Source organism: Lolium perenne, chromosome 3 (genome assembly GCF_019359855.2).
Source record: "Lolium perenne isolate Kyuss_39 chromosome 3, Kyuss_2.0, whole genome shotgun sequence".
Taxonomy (NCBI): Eukaryota; Viridiplantae; Streptophyta; class Magnoliopsida; order Poales; family Poaceae; genus Lolium; species Lolium perenne.
This window is the reverse complement of record NC_067246.2, coordinates 57047629-57063709: the sequence shown is the minus strand read 5'-3', so window position 1 is coordinate 57063709 and position 16081 is coordinate 57047629.

Genomic DNA, 16081 nt, shown 5'->3' with positions numbered 1-16081 from the left:
CAGAACGAAAAGGAAAAAAAAAGCCTATCCAGCAAGAAGCATTAGGTGGTCCTTCCTCTTCATGTGAACTGGGAAAACCCCATTGCTGGTACAACGAAGGTAAATGTAGATGCTTCTTTCATCCTAGGCAAGAGCATCCCCACTCGTTGGCGCTCCCCACACCCAAATCCGGCGAAATTTTCGTCCGGATTGGATCAATTTTTGGCATGGGGGCAGTATATTTCCAGTCGTGTGCTCCCCAAGCGGCGTTTCTCGGGGAAAAAGAGGATGGTCCGGGGAGTCCGGACGAAAGAGGAGACACGTGGGCGTGGGCGGTTGGTTTTGCTCCATCCGGAGTCCCAGAGCGCTCCCCGGGGGGCCGGGGATGGCGTGGGATCGCCGGATGAATTTAGGCCCAAATCCGGAGGAAATCGAGAAACCGGGGGGCGCGACTGGGCCGGATTTCGCCATCCGGATGTAAAAAACGGCTCGTGGGGGCTTCTCGGGGAGACGAGTGGAGATACTCTAATGGTCTTGATAATGAGAAGGGGAAAATCCTTTCCTTGGATGCTGTTAGGAAAACTCTGAGATGAACCGCACGGCATATGCACCTGCCTGAACTTGTTCTCCTATTGGCTGAGTGAGAGGTGGTCCTGCAACTCCATTGGTAATTTTTTTTAAGGGCAGTCGACAATACATCGATGAATACACAGAGGTAGGACCCGTCGGAAGAGAGAAAAAGCTAAGGAAGTTAAAGCATGGTCAATGTGTCAGACGCTCCAAATGATGTTCCTCTCTCGCGGGCGGCTCAGACGAAGCAGCACACGACGCCGATGGATGAGCATGGAGTGGCTGGGGCTCTGCGGTCTGCGGGGAGGTGCAGCGGCGACCGACTGACAGCGGCGCCAGCGGCGGCGTGCCTCCTTGATTTTCTGTAGCGTCGTCCCTCGAGCCATGTCAACGAGGAGCAGGGATGGCACTGAAGGTGGGCAGGGTGCTGGAGCTCTCGTGTTCCTCGTCACCGGCGGCCGCCAACAAGGCAACAAGGCGGCGCTGGAGGTGGCGCGCATGACGGCGGACGGCGCCATGGAAGATCCTCGTCGCCGCGCTGCTCAACTTGTCCATCGTGGAGGCCAACAAGAAGCGCAGCATGCACGCGGACGGCGCCTTGGAGGCGGTCGCCCACACCAGGGGCCTCGGCGGCGCGACGTGGCGCGCCAAGGAGAACACCGTGGCCGCGCTGTGGTAGATAGTGCTAGTGACAGTCGGCGGCAGCATCGTCTGCACCGGAGCAGCAACAACGAGAGTGCCGGGTCGCAGCGCGCACACCTCTGCCGCGTCGCTGCTCAGTTAGAAGATGGATCGAGTCGGCAGTGCTGAGCGCGTAGACGAGCGCGAACTGGGTTGTCCCAGGAGAGGAGGTTGCTACCGTTGGTGACTGCGTTTTGTTTAGGAACCAGTACACTGCAGTACCGCTGGTTCATGTCGCCAATGGTACATCTCCTCTGACGACGGCCGCTGGTTCATGGACGTCCTCCATGTCGCCAACGGGCTGCTCGCGCGCCTCGACTCCGCGCTCTCCGCCGGGCGTTCGACCCGTCGGCCAAGGAGAGGAAGCTCTGCGTGCTCGAGCTCGTCGGCGGTGACCGCCCGGGCCTCCTTTCCAACGTGTCGCCGAACTGGTCTTCCTCCGCGAAGAGGACGTGGGCGCGCCCATCCACGAGCCGGCCTGGATCAGTCGCATCAAGTCCCGCCTCCGGCACGTCCTCCGCAGCGGCGCGCGCGGCGCCAGGACAGTCCTGGTTGATGCGGCGGCGGTGGGCAACCTGGACCGGCGGCTCCACCATCTGTTGAACGAGGACGTGCAGTTGCAGCCGCGAATGGGTGTGGGGGTCCCCTGCGTGCGGGGACGAGATCGGGGCAGCGGTGGGGCTGGTTGGTCCAACCACGGGATGGAGAGCCGCATGGATGAGGAGGCGGCGGGGAACGACGGAGATTCCTCGCCGGTGAGATACAGGGAGCAAACGACGGAGAGCTCTCGCCGTCTCACGTCCGTGAAGATAGGCCAAGTGAGATATTGCTGGTGCTAGCGGTGGGTTCGTGGGACCAACGAAAACGACGATTCATTATTGTCTCGCTTGTACCGGACCATTTACCATTAATTATTATCTCAGTAACTGAACATATACCCTGCCACTATACTGATTACAGTGCTAACGTGGACCAATGAATGTTGGAGTTGCGGTGGGAGCAAATGCCGTCCGGTTCACTTTATTCACTCTCGTTAGGGATGCTTGTGAAATGTGAAATTTACTCATATTATAACCAATCATTTACGTAATCGGCGCTACAGTACTAATTGTTTGGCTAACCAGTTTTGTGGCTTCTGGCTCGTGAGAGAGCCACAATAAATTATCCAGGCTTCTTATTTTTAAATCTATTTTAGCAACAGCTTAGATATTTTTCAAGCACAGTAGCCGCAATAATCGAAATGAGAACGACTCACAAGGCGTTAGGTTCTCCGTACCGGTCGGTTGCAGTCTGAGCTGGTGTAGTTAAAGCCCTCGTGTTACACGAGACTAGTGGTGTGACGGATGTGCAGTGATACAAGTAGACGGTACGTATAAGCGCAGTGCACATCTCTGATATCTTTCTCGCCCCTTCAATCAACTGATCATTAACTCTCGATCGATCGTCCAACTAGGAGGTAGGAACGCAAGCCAATTGTATTATCTTATGCACTGCAAGCTGGTCGACGATAAGGTGGTGTGCGTGACATGGACGAACACAGCTAGACTTCTCCACATACTCGAGTACAACTAGACTTGCGAACTGTTATCTGTTTTTTTTATTACTCCCTATATCAAAAAATAGGTGTTTTTAGACTGAGGGAGTAGTACGTTTATATATGTGTAGTAATCCTCTTCTCAGGCTCTCGCTATCAGTGAATATGGAAGTTGTTGAACTAATTAAAATTATTGGAAAATATGTATCTGCATCGCAGTACATGTATTGATATCGAATAAGTTGACTAGCATTAATACTAAGTACATATATATGCAATGATGATATATATGTACACTAGTAGAAAAAGGACCTTTAGTTCCGGTTCACAACGTGCTTTAGTCCCGGTTGTGCAACCGGGGCTAAAGGGTCGCGACTAAAGCCCCCCCTCCCCTTAGTCGCGGTTGCTTACGAACCGCGACTAAAGGTCCGTCCACGTGTGCGGCTAGCGTGCGCCTGTGCTAAGGACCTTTAGTCCCGGTTTATGTCCACAACCGGGACTAAAGGCTATTTCGTTAATTTTTTGTAATTCATTTGGGTTTCTAATTTTTTTCACTCCGTTTTTTTTTTCTATTTTTTTCAAAATTTCTATTATTTCAGTTATTTGCACAACTTAGTCTCTATCTCTAACTACACTTATCTCTAGTCAAATTACTTACTCGTGGTCAAACTTCCTGCTCGATCACTCATCCTCCCACTACTCCACCTCTAGCACGCTTAACTTCCGAGTTCCATTCCGTCCCGCATCCAAGTGCTACGCGCGAATGTATGTGATACTAGTATCATATCAATCCTATTAACATGTTGGTCGATGTCACATTTTTTTATTGTTTGAATTTCAAATAATTTTTTCACAAAAAAAATAATGATGTATAAATATCGTGAATAAATAAATAAACATTAACTTTTAAATTTTTATTAATTTTTATTTTTTAAATATTTATTTTTGCCAAACCTAAAACCTAAAAATTTGAAAATCTAAAAATTGGGTAAAAGTAATAGTAATCTTTATGCTGGATGCAATTATTAATTTTATTTTTTCGAAATTTTTTAAAAATATAAAATCCGTAATTTATAGCAAAAACTAAAATCTTCCTGCTTTCGTATTTTTATTTGGAATTTTGAGAATCTAAAAATTGGCTAACCGGGTAAACCCGGGTGAATTTGGATGTAACTTTTTCCCAGGATTTTTTTGATATATTATACGTTTTTTTCCGACGTCGTATGCAAAAGTTATTACGGTTTTACCATTTTTTAAATTTTTTTTGCAAAAAAAGTGAAAATTCGAATTTCTTAATTTCTCCGAATAGTAGGTTGCATAACATACAAGAATCTGAAAACAAATTTTTTTTTAATTTTCTATCATTTTCTTTTGTATTTTACAAACCAAAAAAAGGCGATCCACGGGGGGTGGGGGGGTGGGGGTGCAGGGTGCTTGGGAGTAAAAAAAACTCGGAAAAGCCCTTAGTCCCGGTTGGTGTTACCAACCACGACTAAAGGGGTACCCTTTCGTCTCGGATGGCGAACCGCGACTAAAGCCCCCTTTAGTCGCGGTTCGAATATTTCCGGGACTAATGGGGATGGACGGAAGCCTCTTTTTCTACTAGTGGTAGTACTCCTCTTCTCAGAGGCTCACTATCAGTGAATATGGAAATTGGTGAACTAATTAAATTATTGGAAAATATGTATCTGCGTCGCAGTACATGTATTGATATCGAACAAGTTGACTAGTAATACTAGATGCATATATATGCAGTGATGATATATATAAATATATAGTACTCCTCTTCTCTGAGGCTCACTATCAGTGAATATGGAAGTTGGTGAACTAATTAAATTATTGGAACATATGTATCTGCACACAGTACATGTATTGATATCGAACAACTTAACTAGTAACACGATGTACATATGTAGTGATGATATTCTGGTGTATGTTCTTGCTCATTCTTTGTTAAATAAAATCTAAATAAAAATCGCATGCATATCGTCAATGCTGAATCCGAGGCGTCAATATTCTCTTCAAAAAACAAAACATATACAGTGAATTCACCTGGTGTCCATGCATGAGCACACCGAACCGGTGGGCGTGTGGGTCGTCGGATCCAAGAGAGTGGAAACTGATGGAGTCGGTCATTTTCTTAGGGAACCTGATATTGTTTACTTAGAAACATATATTACTCCCTGAGCTTTCACTAGTAGAAAAACGGCAGGTACCTATTCCAGGGGGCTTTGGTACTGGTTTGGCAACCGGTACCAAAGAATTTGGACTAAAGTCCCTCTCCCCCTTTGGTACCGGTTCCTTACGAACCGGTATTAAAGGTGTCTCCACGTGGGCACGTAGGAGCCCGGGGGGGCTGAAAACCTTTGGTACCAGTTTTTAACACGAACCGGTACCAAAGGTGGGGAACGCGGCAGAGAAATTGCACAAATTTCTACCACGGCAGAGAATTCAGGGTTTAGTGTTTAGAAGGGATTTAGGGGTATCGGACCGTTGTACGAGGACTAATATGGAAAGGATGGACTAATTTAAAATATTAGAACTCTAAAATGGTACTAATGCGAGGAGTTGCTTTTACATTTATGTTGATGCACAACCTCTTTAAGGACCGTGAGAAGAGAGTATATACATGTCACATATCTCAAGCCCATGTGCCGTGAGACAGCATGACGTGAATTTTTTTTAGGTTATCCATACGTAGACTTGCATGTTTATCCTCTTAAATGTTACAACAATTCGCCTAGGGCCAGTTCAGTTGCTCGTGTGGCTTTTTCCTCTTTTTCAGTTTTGGTCCGCGGGATCCTGCTTGAATGGAATCAAGTTTGGGCATGTTTCTACATTTTGTTTGGGAAAACGCTTGTGATCTACCGATCGATTGTGTGCAGAAAATCGGTCGCTTTCACGCGCGCACATCTCCGCACTTTACTTTCTCCTTGCGCGCATGCATGCACCGCAGTAGCTACTTCCTAGGGCATGCATCATCGAAGCCCATGCGTGTGGCTGTTCTGCATACGGAGCTAGCTAGCTCTCTCTCCAAGACATGCAATTTATGATTTCTCACGTGGGTTGCATTCACATCAGCTGCCTGTACTAGATTTTGGTGACTCTTGTTAATTGTTTATAATTTGTAATACATCTGACAAAGCTGTAAAAAAGATGTGGCTGCACAAACAATATTTATTCGTATATCTTTGTGCTAAGAAATATCTAATTTCTGTGGAGTTACTTAGAATTTATTTGTTAACTATTGTGGTAAACAGCTATTATTTTTGTTAAAGTTGTTGTTCACTATTATTGTAAATACACAATAATTATGTTGGATTTGTCGTTGATTTCTTGTTAATAAGCAACTGATTTATTTTTGTTGTAATCATATGTTATTTTTGTTAAAATAGGTGGTGATTTTTGTTGTAAATGAATATAGAGCAAACAAATGTTGCTTAATCATTTTTACTAATGTTGTAATTATTTGGGATTTTTGTTGAAAAGGTTGATGGTTTTTGTTGTAAATCAATCTGCAGAAAAAATGTTGTTGAACCACTTTTTTGTGGCCATTTCTTTATTAAAAAAAATGCTAAAAACTCATATTATTTTTGTTGTGTACCAACAGTAAACTGTTCCAATGTTATTTTCTGTATATGCTACAAAAAAATCTTCATATAATCATATTCGACCTGTTTATATATTTTAATTGCATCAAGCACAAGTATTAAGTGACACAAAACAATGGAGCATTAACATGCACCAGCTAGCTAGCACCTAGCAGCTAGCACATCTGCAAGGCATCCTAGCTCTTCACGGCAAGCAACCAGCAGCACATGGCGGACCCCATCAAGCCAACAATGACGGTGTACCCCTAAGCTAGCCTAAACAGCCACTGACGTAATTGCAGGATGGTGAAAGCGACGTGCCGTGCATAATTCGTTTTTCACCATGAGATGGATGCAACGGACGGCGGTCACACAACCGATTTTGGGCGCGGGGATCGGTCGGCCGACGCCCAGCATGCGCCTTGGCTGCTCACAATGTGCTTTGGTGCCTTTTTGCCCCATTGTTTGTTTGCATGCATAAGTGGTATACCTTGGTGCTAGAGGGTAACTAAGTGGTTGGTTATGTGCAAATATCTGTTCAAGTTACCTATTTCATGACTACTACAAAGGTTATAGCACACTAAGTAATACACTTATACACAAAGAATCATATTAGTATGCAGGTTGACATCTGCGTTTAGCAATCAGGGCACTAGTAGAAAATGGAGCATTCATCTAAACCTTTGGTACCGGTTCCCTTACGAACCGGTGCCAAAGGGGTCTTTTGCACCGGTTTGGGGGCTCAGGCGGGCGAGGAGCTTTGGCACCGGTTCGTGAGGGGCTTTCGTACCGGTTCGTGTTACGAACCGGTACGAAAGGTCTTCGGCCAGAATTACAGGCGCGTGTGGGGCCAGGGTTGGACCTTTCGTACCGGTTCGTGTGTTACGAACAGGTACCAAAGTGTGCCACCATATAATCACACCGTGAGCCCGTCCCTGGCTCCTTCATCTCATTTTTCTCTTCTTCGTCTCTCACACTCTAAATTTTTTTACACCTCTCACACTCGAACAAATCTCTATTTTTTCTCCACCATTTTAACAAGATTAAGGCCATACATCTATCCAAAGGTTAGCAATATCATCCTTCCTTCCGGCGTTTCTAATTTAGCTCATTTCTTTGGTAATTTGAACTCGTACTATTTTTCTAGTGCTAGGAAGGTGTTCGATGAAATGCGTAAGTTAGGGATTTTTTTATGCAATTTGAGCTGAAATTATGGTATGTTTTGTAGGTTTTAATTAGTATCATCCCCGTCCTCACCGCCGTCGATCGCCAGTGTCGTCCCCTAGCCGGCACCGTACCACCTCGGTGAGCCTCTTCTTTTTTATATCCATGATGTTGTGTAATTAATGATTTTTGATATACATATATAATGCAGATGAGTCGACAATGGATGTACGGTGACCGGTGCCATCCCCACTTCATTAATGGCATGCATTATTTTCTCAACGTGGCTGAGGCAAACAGACAGTCGAATGGTTTCATCTATTGTCCATGTAGTTCCTGTAAGAATATGAAGGATTTCTCTACCTCAAAGACCATTCACGTCCACCTGCTGGAGAACGGTTTCATGCCCAGCTATAATTGCTGGACCAAGCACGGAGAAAAAGGGGTTATATTGGAAGACAACGAAGAAAAAGAGGATAGTGACAACTATCCTATATTCACTGAAGACGGTGATAGTAGAATGGGGGAAGACGAAGCTGAAGAAGAGCCCATTTTTGATGAGCCGATTTTTGATGACCCGGATGACGATTTGGGTCGGGCCATTCTTGATGCGAAGATGAACTGCGGAAGTACAAAGGAGAGGTTGAAGTTGGAGAAAATGTTAGAGGATCACAACAAACTGTTGTACCCAAATTGCGAAAATGGCTAGAAAAAGCTGGGTACCACGCTTGAATTGCTGCAATGGAAGGCAGCGAATGGTACTTCTGACAAGGGATTTGAAAAGTTGCTGAAAATAATAAAGAAGATGCTTCCAGGGGAGAACGTATTGCCCTCTAGTACGTACGAAGCAAAGAAGGTTGTCTGCCATCTAGGCTTAGAGGTGCAGAAGATACATGCATGCATCAATGACTGCATCCTCTACCGCAAGGAGTACGAGAATTTGAATGCATGCCCGGTATGTAGTGCATTGAGGTATAAGATCAGGCGAGATGACCCTGGCGATGTTGAGGACGAGTCCAAACCCAGGAAGAGGGTTCCTGCGAAGGTGATGTGGTATGCTCCTATAATACCACAGTTGAAATGTTTGTTCCAGATCAAAGAGCATGCCAAGTTGTTGCGATGGCACAAAGAGAAACATAAGAAAGATGTGATGCTGAGACACCCCGCTGACGGGTCGCAGTGGAGAAAAATCGACAGAGAGTTCAAGTTATTTTCAGATGACGCAAGGAACTTAAGATTTGGTCTAAGTACAGATGGCTTTAATCCTTTCGGGGATCAGAGCTCCAGTCATAGCACCTGGTCAGTGACTCTATGTATCTATAACCTTCCTCCTTGGTTGTGCATGAAGCGGAAGGTCATTATGATGCCAGTGCTCATCCAGGGCCCGAAGCAACCCGGCAACGACATTGATGTGTACCTGAGGCCATTGGTTGAAGAACTTTTAGAGTTGTGGCGTGAAGAAGGTGTACCTGTGTGGGATGAGCACGAACAAAAGGAATTTAACCTACGAGCGTTGTTATTTGTAACCATCAATGATTGGCCTGCTCTTGGTAACATTTCAGGGCAGTCAAACAAGGGATACAATGCATGCACACATTGTTTAGGTGAGACTGACAGTAAATATTTGGGAAACAAGAATGTGTACCTGGGGCATCGTCGATTTCTTCCAAAACAACATCACGTAAGAAAGAGAGGAAAGCATTTCGGAGGGGAAGTTATATATGATATGGTCAAGGATTTAAAAGTGATCTTTGGAAAGGGTCCTGGCGGACAATCTGTTCCGCATGATGTTGACCGACACGTACCCATGTGGAAGAAGTCGATATTTTGGGAGCTACCCTACTGGAAATTCTTAGAGGTTCACTTTGCAATCGACGTGATGCACGTGACAAAAAATCTTTGCATGAACCTGCTAAACTTCTTGGACGTGTATGGGAAGACAAAAGATACACCGGATGCACGGCAGGACCAGCAAAGTATCCACGAAGGAAACAACCTGAATCCAGAGAAGTATCAAGGTCATGCCAGCTATGCTCTTACCAAAGAGGAGAAGGAGATCTTTTTTGAAGTCCTGAGTAGCATCAAGGTCCCGTCTGGCTTCTCGTCGAATATAAAGGGAATAATAAACATGTCAGAGAAAAAGTCTCATGACTGCCACGTGATTATGACACAATTAATTCCGGTTGCATTGAGGGGGCTTCTGCCGGAAAATGTTCGAGTACCCATTGTGAAGCTATGTGCGTTCCTCAATGCAATTTCTCAGAAGGTGATCAATTCACTTACTCTACAAAATTTACAGAAGGATGTGGTACAATGTCTAGTCAACTTCGAGTTGGTGTTCCCACCATCCTTTCTTCAATATTATGACACATCTCCTAGTTCACCTGGTCAAAGAGATTGGCGTTCTCGGTCCTGTATTTCTACACAACATGTTCCCCTTTGAGAGATTCATGGGAGTATTAAAGAAGTACGTTCATAACCGTGCTAGGCCAGAAGGAAGCATCTCCAAGGGCTATGGAACAGAGGAGGTCATTGAGTTTTGTGTTGACTTTATTCCTGACCTTAAGCCGATCGGTGTTCCTGAATCGCGCTATGAGGGGAGACTGCGTGGAAAAGGCACGCTAGGAAAGAAAGCAACAACGTGTATGAACGGACATTCTTTCAATCAAGCACACTACACAGTTCTACATAATTCCATCTTGGTGGCTCCGTACAAAGAGGAACACAACGATATCTTACGCTCTAAATACCCGGAGCAACGTGAAGATTGGATTGATGGAGAACACATGAAGACTTTCGGCGGTTGGTTGCAAACACGTCTCATGAATGTCACTGATGACGAGCAGTTGTACTTGTTGGCCAAGCAACCATCTTCGACTATATCAACTTTTCAAGGGTACGAGATTAATGGGAACACATTTTACACTTTCGCCCAAGACAAAAAGAGCACCAACCAAAACAGTGGTGTCCGCTTTGATGCAGAAGATGGCAATGGGAACAAGGTCACATATTATGGGTACATAGTGGAGATATGAGAACTTGACTATGGACCTAATTTCAAGGTCCCTTTTTTCCGGTGCAAATGGTTCAACCTGAAAGACGGGGTACAGGTAGACCCGCAGTACGGAATGACTACAGTGGATCTCAAGAATCTAGGGTACGACACCGAACTATTTGTCCTAGCCAGTGAAGTGGCTCAGGTTTTTTATGTGAAGGACATGTCTAGCAAGCCGAAAAAAAGAAAAGAAAGGCAAGAGGACACATCATACGATGAGCCAAAGCGGCACATAGTTCTTTCAGGAAAAAGAAACATCGTGGGAGTAGAGGACAAGATAGACATGTCAGAAGATTATAATAAGTTTGATGATATTCCACCCTTCAAGGTAAAAACTGACCCAAGCATCATCTTAAATAATGAAGATTGTCCATGGTTGCGTCGCAGTCAGGAGAAAGGGAAACAGACGAAGAAAACTCAGAAGACTAGCTAGATAGGGATCATAACTTGTGTATCTCAATATGGAATCACTTTTTTGTAATGATGTTACTGTATGTAAGATATTAACAATGGAGATGGTTGGCTTGTAGGGAAAATTTTCCGAGGCGGAACTTCCGAATATGCCATATATAGGGCATGTGCACCAAGGGCATATTCGAGAAGTTCCGCCACGGGAGATTTCCCAAGCCTTTCCCCAACATTGTTAGAGGAGATGGAGTCTTTCACGGGCTTGCAGGGAAATTTTTCCGAGGCGGAACTTCCGAAGATGCCATAGGGCGTGTGCACCAAGGGCATCTTCGACAAGTTCCGCCACGGGAGATTTCCCAACCCTTTCCTCCATCCATGGGGATGAAACTCTCCATCCATGTTTTCTTGTTGAGCTACTTGCCATGGCGTATCGATGCTCCTTTTATAGGCACGGCGCCGCTTCTACTTTGTCTTCTTCCTCCGACAGGGCGTCGTGTGCTACATGCTTTATCTCATCGAGCAGGGCGTCCTTATCCTGCCGACAGCTTTAGTACCGATTGCACCCACTGATACGTCTCAAACGTATCTATAATTTCTTATGTTCCATTCTACTTTTATGATGATACTCACATGTTTTATACACATTATATGTCATTATTATGCATTTTCCGGCACTAACCTATTAACGAGATGCCGAAGAGCCAGTTGCTATTTTCTGCTGTTTTTGGTTTCAGAAATCCTAGTAAGGAAATATTCTCGGAATTGGACGAAATCAACGCCCAGGGTCCTATTTTTCCATGAAGCTTCCAGAAGTCCGAGGGAGAGACGAAGTGGGGCCACGAGGTGGCCACACCACCAGGCGGCGCGGCCTGTGCCCCTGGCCGCGCCGGCCTGTGGTGTGGGCCCCTCGGGCGGCCCCCTGACCTATCTCCTCCGCCTACTTATAGCCCTCGTCGAGAAACCCCCAGTACCGAGAGCCACGATACGAGAAAACATACTGAGACGCCGCCGCCGCCAATCCCATCTCGGGGGATTCTGGAGATCACCTCCGGCACCCTGCCGGAGAGGGGAATCATCTCCCAGAGGACTCTACACCGCCATGGTCGCCTCCGGATTGATGTGTGAGTAGTTCACCCCTGGACTATGGGTCCATAGCAGTAGCTAGATGGTTGTCTTCTCCCCATTGTGCTTCATTGTCTGATCTTGTGAGCTGCCTATCATGATCAAGATCATCTATTTATAATGCTACATGTGTGTTTGTTGGGATCTGATGAATAGAGAATACTATGTTATGTTGATTATCAATCTATCTATGTGTTGTTTATGATCTTGCATGCTCTCCGTTGCTAGTAGAGGCTCTGGCCAAGTCATTGCTTGTAACTCCAAGAGGGAGTATTTATGCTCGATAGTGGGTTCATGTCTCCGTGAACTGGGAGTGACAGCAACCTCTAAGATTATGGATGTGCTGTTGCCACTAGGGATAAAACATTGATGCTATGTTCGAGGATATAGTTATTGATTACATTACGCACCATACATAATGCAATTGTCTGTTGTTTACAACTTAATACCGGAAGGGGTTCGGATGATAACCTAAAAGTGGACTTTTTAGGCATAGATGCATGCTGGATAGCGGTCTATGTACTTTGTCGTAATGCCCAATTAAATCTCACAATACTCATCATGTCATGTATGTGCATTGTCATGTCCTCTCTATTTGTCAATTGCCCAACTGTAATTTGTTTACCCAATATGCTATTTCTTATGGGAGAGACACCTCTAGTGAACTGTGGACCCCGGTCCATTCTTTTACATCGAATACAATCTCTTGCAAATCTTTGTTTCTACTGTTTTCTGCAAACAATCATCATCCACACTATACATTTAATCCTTTGTTACAGCAAGCCGGTGAGATTGACAACCTCACTGTTTCGTTGGGGCAAAGTACTTTGGTTGTGTTGTGCAGGTTCCACGTTGGCGCCGGAATCCCTGGTGTTGCGCTGCACCACATCCCGCCGCCATCAACCTTCAACGTGCTTCTTGGCTCCTACTGGTTCGATAAACCTTGGTTTCATACTGAGGGAAACTTGCTGCTGTACGCATCACACCTTCCACTTGGGGTTCCCAACGGACGCGTGCTGTACGCGTATCAAGCTAAATTTCTGGCGCCGTTGCCGGGGAGACCAAGACACGCTGCAAGGGGAGTCTCCACATCGCAATCTCTTTACTTTGTTTTTGTCTTGCTTTATTTTATTTACTACTTTGTTTGCTGCATTATATCAAAATACAAAAAAATTAGTTGCTAGTTTTACTTTATTTACTGTCTTGCACTCTATATCAAAAACACAAAAAAATTAGTTACTTGCACTTACTTTACTTATTTCATCATGTTTCCTTTTAATTTTACCGTTAAAGACATGCCGGTAGGGAGCGGGTCTATAATTGGGAGAAATAATATAGAAGAATTTTTCACTCATGTTAGTATGGCTGATGATTTTGAAGATAGACACTTGGTAGACCTTGCTCCTACTTATGAAATTGCCGCTGCTGTTTTAGCTCGTATGATGGAAACTAAATTTGTTAATCTCAATCCTATAATCCAACACATGTTCCTTACACTCGGTGATATGGAAGAAGGGGAAAATAAAGATTTTGTTTTAGAAACCCTTCTTAGAGAATTTGGTGGTATAGCAAGAGAGGCTAGAAAGGTCTTTGCTAAATATAATATGGTTCTTGCACCAATTTTGTTAGTCTCCTTGAAAAGATGGACTTGGAGAGAATAAGGTACACTAATAATATTGATGATGGTGGGGAGATCAAAGCACCAATACCATGTAAACTCTTAGCTATTAATGATGCACTAGAAAATAACTATGCTTGGCTTGTTCCCGAAAATTTGTTTGATGAGAGTAGCAAGCCCAAGACTAATGAAAAGGGGGACGCTAAAACTTATGTATCCAATATACTATGCATAGTTGAGAAAACCCCAAACACTGCTGTTGATGCACCACCCTCCGATAATACTTGATACACACTTTCTGCGCCTAGCTGAAAGGCGTTAAAGAAAAACGCTTATGGGAGACAACCCATGTTTCTACTACAGTAATTTTGTTTTTTATTTGAGTCTTGGAAGTTGTTTACTACTGTAGCAACCTCTCCTTATCTTAGTTTTATTGCATTGTTGTGCCAAGTAAAGTCTCTAATAAAAGTATGATACTAGATTTGGATTACTGCGCAGAAACAGTTTTCTTTGCTGTCACGAATCTGGGGCTAATTCTCTGTAGGAAACTCAGAAAATTATGCCAATTTACGTGAGTGATCCTCAGATATGTACGCAACTTTCATTAGTTTTAAGTTTTTTCATTTGAGCAAGTCTGGTGCCTGTTAGAAATTCGTCTTTACGAACTGTTCTGTTTTGACAGATTCTGCTTTTTATTTTGCATTGCCTGTTTTGTCATGCTTGATGGATTTCTTTATTCCATTGACTTTCAGTAGCTTTGTGCAATGTCCAGAAGTATAAAGAATGATTGTGTCACCTCTGAATATGTGAATTTTAATTGTGCACTAACCCTCTAATGAGTTGCTTTGAGTTTGGTGTGGAGGAAGTTTTCAAGGATCAAGAGAGGAGGATGATATACACCATGATCAAGGAGAGTGAAAGCTCTAAGCTTGGGGATGCCCCGGTGGTTCACCCCAGAATATATCAAGAAGACTCAAGCGTCTAAGTTTGGGGATGCCCAAGGCATCCCCTTCTTCATCGACAACATTATCAGGTTTCTCCCCTGAAACTATATTTTTATTTCGTCACATCTTATGTACTTTGCTTGGAGCGTCTGTTTGTTTTCGTTTTTGTTTTGTTTGAATAAAATGGATCCTAGCATTCATTGTATGGGAGAGAGACACGCTCCGCTGTTGCATATGGACAAATATGTCCTTGGCTTTACTCATAGTATTCATGGCGAAAGTTTCTTCTTCGTTAAATTGTTATATGGTTGGAATTGGAAAATGATATATGTGGTAATTGGTATAACATCTTGAATAATGTGATACTTGGCAATTGTTGTGCTCATGTTTAAGCTCTTGCATCATATACTTTGCACCTATTAATGAAGAAATACATAGAGCATGCTAAAATCTGATTTGCATGTTTGGTTTCTCTAAGGTCTAGATAATTTCTAGTATTGAGTTTGAACAACAAGGAAGACGGTATAGAGTCTTATAATGTTTACAATATGTCTTTTATGTGAGTTTTGCTGTACCGGTTCATCCTTGTGTTTGTTTCAAATAACCTTGCTAGCCTAAACCTTGTATCGAGAGGGAATACTTCTCATGCATCCAAAATCCTTGAGCCAACCACTATGCCATTTGTGTCCACCATACCTACCTACCACATGGTATTTCTCCGCCATTCCAAAGTATATTTCTTGAGTGCTACCTTTAAAATTTCCATTCTTCACCTTTACAATATATAGCTCATGGGACAAATAGCTTAAAAACTATTGTGGTATTGAATATGTACTTATGAACTTTATCTCTTATTAAGTTGCTTGTTGAGCGATAACCATGTTCCTGGGGACGCCATCAACTATTTGTTTGTTGAATATCATGTGAGTTGCTATGCATGTTCGTCTTGTCTGAAGTAAGAGAGATCTACCACTTTATGGTTAGAGCATGCATATTGTTAGAGATCTACCACTTTATGGTTAGACCACTTTATGGAAACTTGCTGCTGTACGCATCACACCTTCCACTTGGGGTTCCCAACGGACGCGTGCTGTACGCGTATCACCCACCAGCCGGTACTAGAGGTTACCCACGCGTCCTTATCCCACTGATAGTTTTGTTACATGACAGAAAACCACCTTTAGTACCGGTTGCACCCACCAGCCGGTACTAAAGGTTTGCCGCGCCATTGCGTTCTCGCCTCTTTTCTTCCCGCGCTTTCCACTGGTTCCCGCCTCTGTCATCCCGCCATTTTTTCACTATAGAAAAGAAATAGAAAAAGAATTAGAAAAGAAATAGAAAAGAAAAGAAACAGAAAAGAAAAATAAAAAAATAAATAGAAAAGAAAAAGAAACAACAAAATAAAAAAAAATTGCA